At 38.6% G+C, this 9,281-nt stretch overlaps 1 long non-coding RNA gene across 1 annotated transcript in view; it reads right to left on the bottom strand.

Annotated features, from left to right (window-relative positions):
• LOC138003509 (uncharacterized) overlaps nt 1-9,281 on the bottom strand; it is a 21,867-nt gene continuing 12,586 nt past the window's right edge. The window contains exons 3-4 of the long non-coding RNA XR_011123586.1: nt 5,755-5,881; nt 1-69 (exon numbers count right to left, since the gene is read on the bottom strand). This is a non-coding gene — a long non-coding RNA (uncharacterized lncRNA). The remainder of the gene's footprint in view (nt 70-5,754; nt 5,882-9,281) is intronic.

The following is a 9,281-nucleotide window of genomic DNA, read 5'->3' as shown; positions in this document are numbered from 1 at the left end:
CCGCTTCTTCCCTGCATGTTCTTCGTGACTGCTTTCAACATTGCCCATCACATGTGCTGTCACTTTTGTCTGAAACGAGGAATTGATCAAACATAAAATTGTCCCCGTAAAGAAACAAATGACAACCGGGGTCAGCACAGCAGTGAAAGCACTCGGCTTCGAGTTCGTTTCGTGGACTCAAGGCCATATGTCAGAGGAGATTGTTGGTCCTCTTCACTTCCGAGTACTCCGGTTTTCCCCATCCGTCAAAAATGTGTTTGTGAATTAATTTACAATCCTACCCTAACCTCCGCAAAGTAAATGAGACCCCGATTACCTAAGCCATAATTACCTTGTGCTTAGCCGGATGAGCTTGAGACTGATAAATTGATTATTGTTTCTACAATTATTATTAATATTAATATTATTATTATTATCATCATCATCATCATCGTCATCGTCATCATCATTGTCATCATCATTAGGGAACTTAAGCACGCGCATTTTTGAGACGCGGACGGCAACCGGAAGTCAGCCGTTTCCCCTCTTAACTTGTCGCCACACAACCACTTTTATATTGCTAAGAATAGTTTCTCCATTAGAGATGATTGACAATTGATTGATGATTGATTAGAGATGATTGACAAGTCTTTAGTATAAAAATCTGGGGGACAACACTGTCCTGGCACGCGAAATGTCCTCTTCCGGTTGCCGTCCGCTTCTTAAAAACGTGCGTGCTTAAGGTCGCTATTGTCATCAAAAGAGGCAGTGTGATCCAATGGTTAGGGCGTTGGGTTTGCACGTGGTTGCTCCGGGTTGAAACCCCGTCATGTTCTGACCTCTGGTTTGGATTTGTTTCCTGTTGACCCAGATTCAACTCTACCACGCTTTTTAAATAGCCAATTGGTTCCCTGCTGCCAGTTGGGGTTCATAATAATGTTTCTGTTAAGTTTGAATTGTTTCTTTCACATTATTAAAAGTGGAGTGCCTATGAGCCAGCGTGGTAGCTAAATGCATTCACTATATTAAACAAAGCATTTACATTTTTGCATTTACATTTATATCATTATTGTCATCATCATAAAAGTAATATCTTCATAGTATTTCATCAGTATCTATATAATAAATAAGTAGAGCCACTTCTCTGTATGTGACTGGTTGATATACCATTTATTCTCCATCATAGAGAAGTCTAATGTGAACGCTTTAAAAGCTGTCGTATCGTATTGCTGTTGTCCCTCTCGTTGATTTTGTGTGCTTTGGTGTTTTATATGGGTTTTCTATTTAACAAATCGAAAGTGTTTCAGCGTTGTCTGTACTCTTTTTGACCACTGTGATGACGAATATTGTTGTCGATAGTCGATAGATTGTTGTCGTGAGTCCTTAACAAATTTGAACCACTTTCGATTTGTTTTTTACCTCAATAATCAACGCCAAAGAAAATTTTCATTTCAGAGCGTGACCAAAATCATGACACGAAGAAAGAGCAAGCGTTGTTTATAACTTTCTCGCAATATAATTGGTTTATTTCCCAAAATGGGCGTTCCTGATTGGCTATTACATTGCGTGACAAAATGACGCGGGCATTACGCGTACAGCCTTGTCTAGACTCTCATCGACAATGGCAAATTAGCCAATCAGATTTGCGAGATTAGCAATTGTGGCAAAAATTATTGTAATATTCACAGTGATGGGATACCTAGGAATATTGAAGTTAATAAATAAATAAATAAATAAATAAATAATAAATGAATATAAAGATTAATGAATATATAAATAAGTGTTATGTAGTATGGGGAAGTCAATCTTTAGAGTATGGAAATGAAATCCTAAAGTACAATAAAGCAAACAAACTATTACTGCGCAGTGTGCTGTGTACTGATTTGTCATAGTAAATAAGGAACTGTATTGTGTTTATTTCATGATAAGTCTATTATCACCTTCAACCTGCTTATATTATTCCTTCATGCAAAAATGATTACTATAAAAGTTGCAAAACAAATATTAATTATAAGATAAATCTGCATTATACAATACATAGTTTTCTTCAAAAACAAGTATTATATCCATAGATATGATATGACATAAAATAAGTCGTGATAATGACTTCATGGCTGGTATTTTACACTGCACTAGCATAAATTAACTGAAATATCATGTTTATCTTGTGTGATATTAGGTAGTTTATTACACCGCAAATCAAGCACGACTTGATGGAGACAAGAAATACGAGTTACATACAATTGTTGTCAAAATACCTGTTAAGCATTCGTTGTAAAACACCTTGAAATTTTCTTCCTCGATCGAGTGTCCTGCACGCCATTTTGTAATCATCAGCTAAACCCTTTGATAACATGATATAGACGGAACCTCGACCATAACGTTTTTGACAAGACCTCCATTAAACATCTCTCCAACATGGGAATCGTCATTTCTTCAGGAAAAAAAAGCCACGAAAATGGGGTAAATCTCGAAAACTGTGTTTCGCCTTAGCGTTTCTTGAGTTTGAACGTGGCAGGAAAAAAACTGCATAATTTAGAATTAATTAGCAATTCAAATTTACAGCCAGAATACGAATTCCTCCGGCATGTTGTTTCTTTTCAAATGTAAATTTGAAGCCATTTGGAAGAGAAAATACGCTTTTACCTTATCCAATGAACACAGACAATAAGAGATCGTCCTTCTAATAAGACACGAAAGAAATATTTTTCTCCTCGTGGCCCCCTTGTGTAGCAAGCTAATTATGTATTATTACCACTTATGCCATCGAACGATGCCATGAACGATCTTCCTGTATTTCATCTTTTAACCTAAAAACTACGAATCACTTTGAGAGATTTATGGATGACACCTTGCGTATCCAGCAACATGGCAGCTGGAGAAGATGTTATCGTGAACAAAGTGTAGTTCTCACCCTTCACCTTCAGTGTTACCTCTTCCCATTTCCCTCTTTTCATGCATTCTTTCTCCCCTTAAAGTTTGACGCATGCGCAGTGCGTTAAATTGCTTATGCAAAGCTTAAATTTCATTCCAAAATTTGGTTTCGGATCAAAAGCATCGTGACCAGTAAAAGAAATTACTATAATATTGTTATTTTCAGAAAGAGCGCTGCAACGACTGATGTAACAACAGTGTAGACATGTTTTCACTCACGTGATCAACGGCCATATTGATTTATTGAAATGAAAGAATTTGTATAACCAAAGAATTCAGTTGCAGTAGGGTTAGTTTGGTATTGACCTCTTTAGCTTGTGCGTTTTGTTTTCCCATTTCAGACCACGTGATGTTATTCTTGGAAACAGTTTCATTGAAATGTCGTCTTATGCACGTGTATATGTATGCATAACTTGAAAAAAAACAAAAGGAAAATTCCCTTGGGAACATCACGTGGTCTGAAATGGGAAAACAAAGCGTACAAGCTAAAGCGGTCTATTCTCAAGACTTGTGAAAACGCTCTCTTTCGACTGGCTAATACCAGTCTTCATCTGGATTAAGCGTTAACAAACAGACGACTTCGAGTTTTTTCTTTTACCAAAGGCTTTATAATAATGAGAATAAATTGCTTAGTGACGTCTCCCTTAGGAGGCTTTTAATCGCCAATGAACCAACTAATAGAAAATTTAATTTCTGATAATTGTAAATTGGCATAAATTACTATTTAGCCGGCACGTATCAGAGGCCTCGTTAGCCGTGTTAGGTGCGCAATGGTTTGTGGGATTCAGGTTTATAGTTTGCGGGCGTTGGTTGGCTAAGGTGGCTTGGAAGGCCAATGCACCCATATATTATTTGTAACTCGAGCGTCCGGTTGAGTGGAGTCAAAATTAAACAGAACAAATTATGAATCCCAACTGGCGAAAGGTAGGCCAGTTCCAGCCGGGTAGCGAGATCTGGCAATTCTGGATTGTAAAGCCGGCCCCCAAACCACAATTCCACCTTTTTATTATTTTCCGCCGCCTAAAAATACCGCCGATAGCATTGCAAAGAAGACTACGATCCCAGACAAATAGACCTTATTCACGATGGCCGCCATGTTGGATTTGCTATTATCATGCAAATTAGCTACACACTTCAAAGGGGGCTAACAACACAACTTTGAGAGGTTATAACGAACACCTTAGCCACACAGATGATTTGTTTCACGTTCGCTGAATGTTTATCACCTAAGCAGTAAAATACAATCATTACACAAGTTACTTCGACGATTTTGTAGTGAAAAATGAGCAGATAACGAAGTAGAAAGTCGAAATGTCAAAGGCAATCAAAAGATATAAAAATTTTATAAAAGGTACTTAAAATTCTAAATGCTAAAATGGACTTTTTGCAATGTTATTTCAATATTTCGTTGAGCCGATTTTCCGCAATTTGCTTTTTTTCAATGTTTGCCCCCCAGCATAACACATGGCTAATTTGCATAACAATATGAAAACGAACATGGCGGCTATCATGAATAAGGCCTATTACAGTGTGATTGACTCCTGCACACACCACGTCGTACAGTTGTCCCTCCTATCATTGTTGACTTCAACTTCACAAACCAACAACATCGGAACGATTGGACATTCAATTTTGAATGTGGGAGCTCGAGTGGAGGGTTAATAGCCCATTTTCTCGTACAACATAATAATAACCAAAAAATACGCGAATAAGCAACATGTTTTCTCGTTTTCATTTTAAGTATTTTTTTTCTTTATTTATACTAATTCGTCGCTAAATATTGAACAAAGTCCTTCAGCGTTGCTCACGTGCGACCGATTAGATCTCGGTTTTGTTTCGGGTAAAAAATCCTCGTATTCTGGTAGCTATCCCAGGATTCCGTGAAACAAAACAGGATGATTTGTATTGAACACTTCCATGTGTGGAAAACAGGGATCACCAAATCATGTTTTGGATAAGATATACAAAGCAAAACAACACTAGAAATTCTAAACGAAAGTTATCCTCGGACTTAACTGGACAATTTAAGCAATTTTCCAGTTAAGTGCGAGTATTACTTCTATGTAAACTCCGCAGGTAAATGTTTCCATTTACATCTGAAGGAATCGCAGACAACCGTACCACTAATCGTCGGCGAAGCGAGGAGAAAAAGGTAGGCACTTACTTCAAATCTGATTGGACATGTTTCAAAGCGAACAGTAATGTGTCACCGATAGACCGATCGCAGATCAAATGGAAACCAAGCTTTAACCTCGTCGCACTTCAAATGTACATTTCTTTCCTTTGTTAGTCCTTTCACGGGAACACATGAGCCGAATGCCAACTGTGTGGCTTCGTGGATCTCAGTTGGTAGAGCATTACACCCGCATCGCAGAGGTCATCCTTGGGTTCGAATCCCGTTGAAATCGCCTGAATTTTTCAAGTGTCTATATGGTGAAAATTGTTTAGATTATTTAGTTATGTGCAAGGGTGACTTCTATATCATTTGTTTATAACCCACACTTCAAATGTACATTTCTTTCATTTACTAGAAATCCTCTCACAAACGTTTTCTTTAAACTGGAATCATTTCCCAAAAAGGGTCCTTTCTTAGTTGTTCTGGAGTTTAATGTGTACTTGAATTTGATAGAAGAGGTTTTTGAAACATGTTTTTGTGATTAAACTACTTTTTACTGCACACTATGCCCCACTCTAAAGCACTGCTCAGATGATTTCAAGGATCTTATCCGTAGAACACCGCATTAACAGCATGAAAGAAAAACACCGCTGGGTTAGATACAAATGGATTTCTCATTAAAAACTTGATTGACAAGTTCGATTTCGTGTCCCAGGTTTACTCACTGTTTTTTGGAAGTCACTCTGGGCGTATTCTTATCCTCCACAGAACCATTGGTAAATTCATTGCTCGCATCTTCAGTCTTTTCTTGAGTCTCTCGTCCCTTTGTTTCTGAAGGACTAAATTACGAAACTTTAAGGAGAAACAAAACTGTGAGGGTGATTTCGATATGAGTCTGATGCAGAATCTTTGCCAATGGTTAAAGATGTCTTCACTAGACAATACTTATAAAGTAGTTTTGTTATGACTGCAGGGAGTGATCCTTAGCCATATAATGCTGACTTACTAGCTAAAAAGAATCACTCTGTTATTTTAACCAATCACAAACCGCACACCAACCGAACTCCGCAATCCTTATCGCACATTTTATCCCACGCAAAGCGCCGGCTTAATTTTTATTGCTTTTAGTTTTATCGTCTGCGTATTTTATAAATGTCCAACGCAATAACTTTGGATTTACTCGCAAATGTGTTCCCGCTGAAATTCGACCGCTGCGTCACACAGGCAAACCTAAGAACTCACTTTCCATCTCTCTTATTTACTGTTGCTGATAAAAGTAGGGAAAGATAGCACATCTAAGACAAGGAAATAACGAACATCGTCCACCACAATCCAAAAGACACCACCTTAAACTTGTCTGATAATACTACGTCCCCTCCCTCCCAGGGCACAATTTGCACATACTGTATATCCCTTCTTTATTTATGTAAACGTAGTAGTAAAAGCCAAAAATTCAGCTTTTAAGTCCTTAAAGTCCTAGAAACCCTTACTTCTGTGTGGAAAATCCAATCGTTTGAATTTGTATGAAATCCACCAAACTGGGAAGAACCTATTTCCAATTCACCACCCTATTTTACCCCCAACCCCTCCCCCATAGACAAAGACCTACTCGTGCCTTATCCCCTTTCCGGACAACTAACAATAGGGAGCTTACGAAACGACGACGCCGACGGTAACGACGACGCTACAAAACAATAGGTTTAGTGAGCAAAAACAATGGCCCTGCACGCTCTGCACGTGCATTTTACATTTTGGTACATTTCTTTGTCGTCATCTCCTAAATGACGACGTGAAATGACCAAATTCAAGGTTCTGTGGAAGACGTTAGCACACGACGATGAATTTTCAGTTCTCTCTCTACGCTTCCAACCCACTCATACCAGTTAAATTCATTGACAGTTACTGCACATTTTTAAATAAGGCGAACTTGTCGTAGCCGTCGTCGTCCTCGTTTCGTGAGGCGCGTTGGGTATGAGGTGGTTGTTTATTTATATTCCATAATTTTAGGTTTTTTTTGTTTGGATTTTCTGGTTATTTGATCGGCTTTTAAATATTATTATATGACTCAAACAAAAGGGCTTAAGGTAATTCCTTAGTGTTGCATTGCGCATTCCTACTGCGCACGATTTTCGCCTCATTAGCGAGCGCACATGAGCACGTGCGCGTACAAAACGTAAGAGATTTCCCTCAAACTAAGCCCGATAGCGAAATAAATGCTCCGTTTCTTTCAAACGAGCACGGTGACCCACGCTTTTTTTTTTTCAAGTGTTTGCTAAGAACAGTCTAATAAAGAACATATTTGAAGAAGAAAAAAAGTTTGATAGTAGAACATGATTTTTTTTTGGAAAACAGTTCCGTACTGGGTGTATTTTACCCAAGGCGAGAACTTCAAGCTAACCACGGAACTGTCCCAAAAAGTGCACTATTCCCACAACCAGGCAATCAAAAACGGCGTAAATGAAGCAATACTGCTTATGTGAATAAAAGAAGCTTTCATTTCAAAATAAAATTTTGTGTCTTTGAAGTAACCAAGACTTAATTCTGTATGAAGGTGATTCGAATTTTTAACGCGCAAACAGTAAAAATACCCCATTTTAAGAGCCTTCAGCCGCGTAAACAAGCACGGTGACCCCATTTTTTTATTGCATTTTTTGAATGTTCATATCATGAATGTTAATTGTGCCAAGTTTCCAAAAAAGTTTGATTGTAGAACAATTTCAAGGGAATTACCTTAAGGTGCAGCCGGCGGGTCTAATTTGCAGGTCGCAGGTCGCAGGTCGCAGGTCGCGGGTTGCAGGTCATTGTTTCACCAATACAGAAAGTATCCTAAACATTCTTGAAAGCTAACCTTAGGCCTAATTAGGCCTAAGGTTAGCTTTTATGAATGTTTAGAATACTCTCTGTATTGGTGAAACAATGACCTGCAACCCGCGACCTGCGACCTCCGACCTGCAGATTAGACCCGCCGCCATGCAGCACGGCGCCTCTCTTTCGAATTGAATTCTACGTAAAATATGTGGAAAATGGGGGACGACGACCTTGATATGTATTCTTAGATTATGTACTATCTCGCCTCACAACTAAATCTGTCATCAGTGAGGGCGTATTCATCTCTGATTATATTGCATAATAGTTTTACCAGGCTTAATTTGTACATATCTGATGATGCATCCCATAACAGGTTAAGAATTATCCTCCCATTCCTGCAGTGTAATGCTTCAAGGGATTTTACATGGTTCAAATTGTTACAGTTTCCCCAGATGGCAATGCCACAATCACAGAGGGAAGGATCACGGTAAGATATTTGCTCATTGAAAGAGAGGAAGAAATAGACAACGAGGAAGGAAAGGATAATGAACATTAAAAAAACAACACCCTTTCTACTGCTCTCAAACATGCTGCACCCAAACGTAGTGCTGTTAACTCAAACTGTGAATGGCTGATAGGTAAAGGGTAGGGCGAACGGTTCGATTTTGTTCAAGAGAGATATTCAACAAGCATTCAACATTTCTTTGGTAACGCGAATGTTGAATGAAGTTGAAGCCGTGTGCCTCCACCGGGAATGAAATTTGCGTTTTACCAAAACTAGGAGAAACTTGTTTTATTTCACTCTTCGTCTCTATCTGTTATTTACAGAATTCGAGCAATGATTTCAAAACAAACAACATATGTCCCGACTCCTTTGGATTCAGGAAGTGTAAGTATGTTTATCGATGAATCGCTTAATTATCGAATTCTAGAAAAGGCCTCTAATGATGCTTTCCAAGTACTATGGATCGAGATTTCCTTTGTCAGTAAGAAAAACGTTATTTGAGGAATTCTTTGCACACAGAATAGTTCGCCTGAACGCTTCCAACGATATTTTGATGCAGCAATGGAGAAATTCGTCTTGTCTGGGAAACTCATGAATCAACATTGATCTTCTCAAAAGTCACACGTCTTCTTATAGCCATGACTTTTTATCCTCTCCTCAAAGTTGCTATCTTACATGTTTGTAACCATTCCGCGTAAAGTACCGGTAGCCTCGCAGCTCCTACAAGGTCTCACCTGATTGGAGACCACCCTTGAGGTTTAACAAAAGAACAAATAACAGAAACAATGGCCCTTTTGTTTTAGGCCTAGGGTAACAGAAACAATGGCCCTTTTGTTTTAGGCCTAGGGTCCATTGTTTCTGTTATTTGTTCTTTTGTTAAACCTCAAGGGTGGTCTCCAATCAGGTGAGACCTTGTAAGAGCTGCGAGGTGACCCTAAA

The sequence above is a fragment of the Montipora foliosa genome, chromosome 5, assembly GCF_036669935.1.
Source record: "Montipora foliosa isolate CH-2021 chromosome 5, ASM3666993v2, whole genome shotgun sequence".
In the NCBI taxonomy this organism is placed as follows: domain Eukaryota; kingdom Metazoa; phylum Cnidaria; class Anthozoa; order Scleractinia; family Acroporidae; genus Montipora; species Montipora foliosa.
Note: the sequence above shows the minus strand (reverse complement) of the source record. Positions and strands in the feature narration are given on the sequence as shown.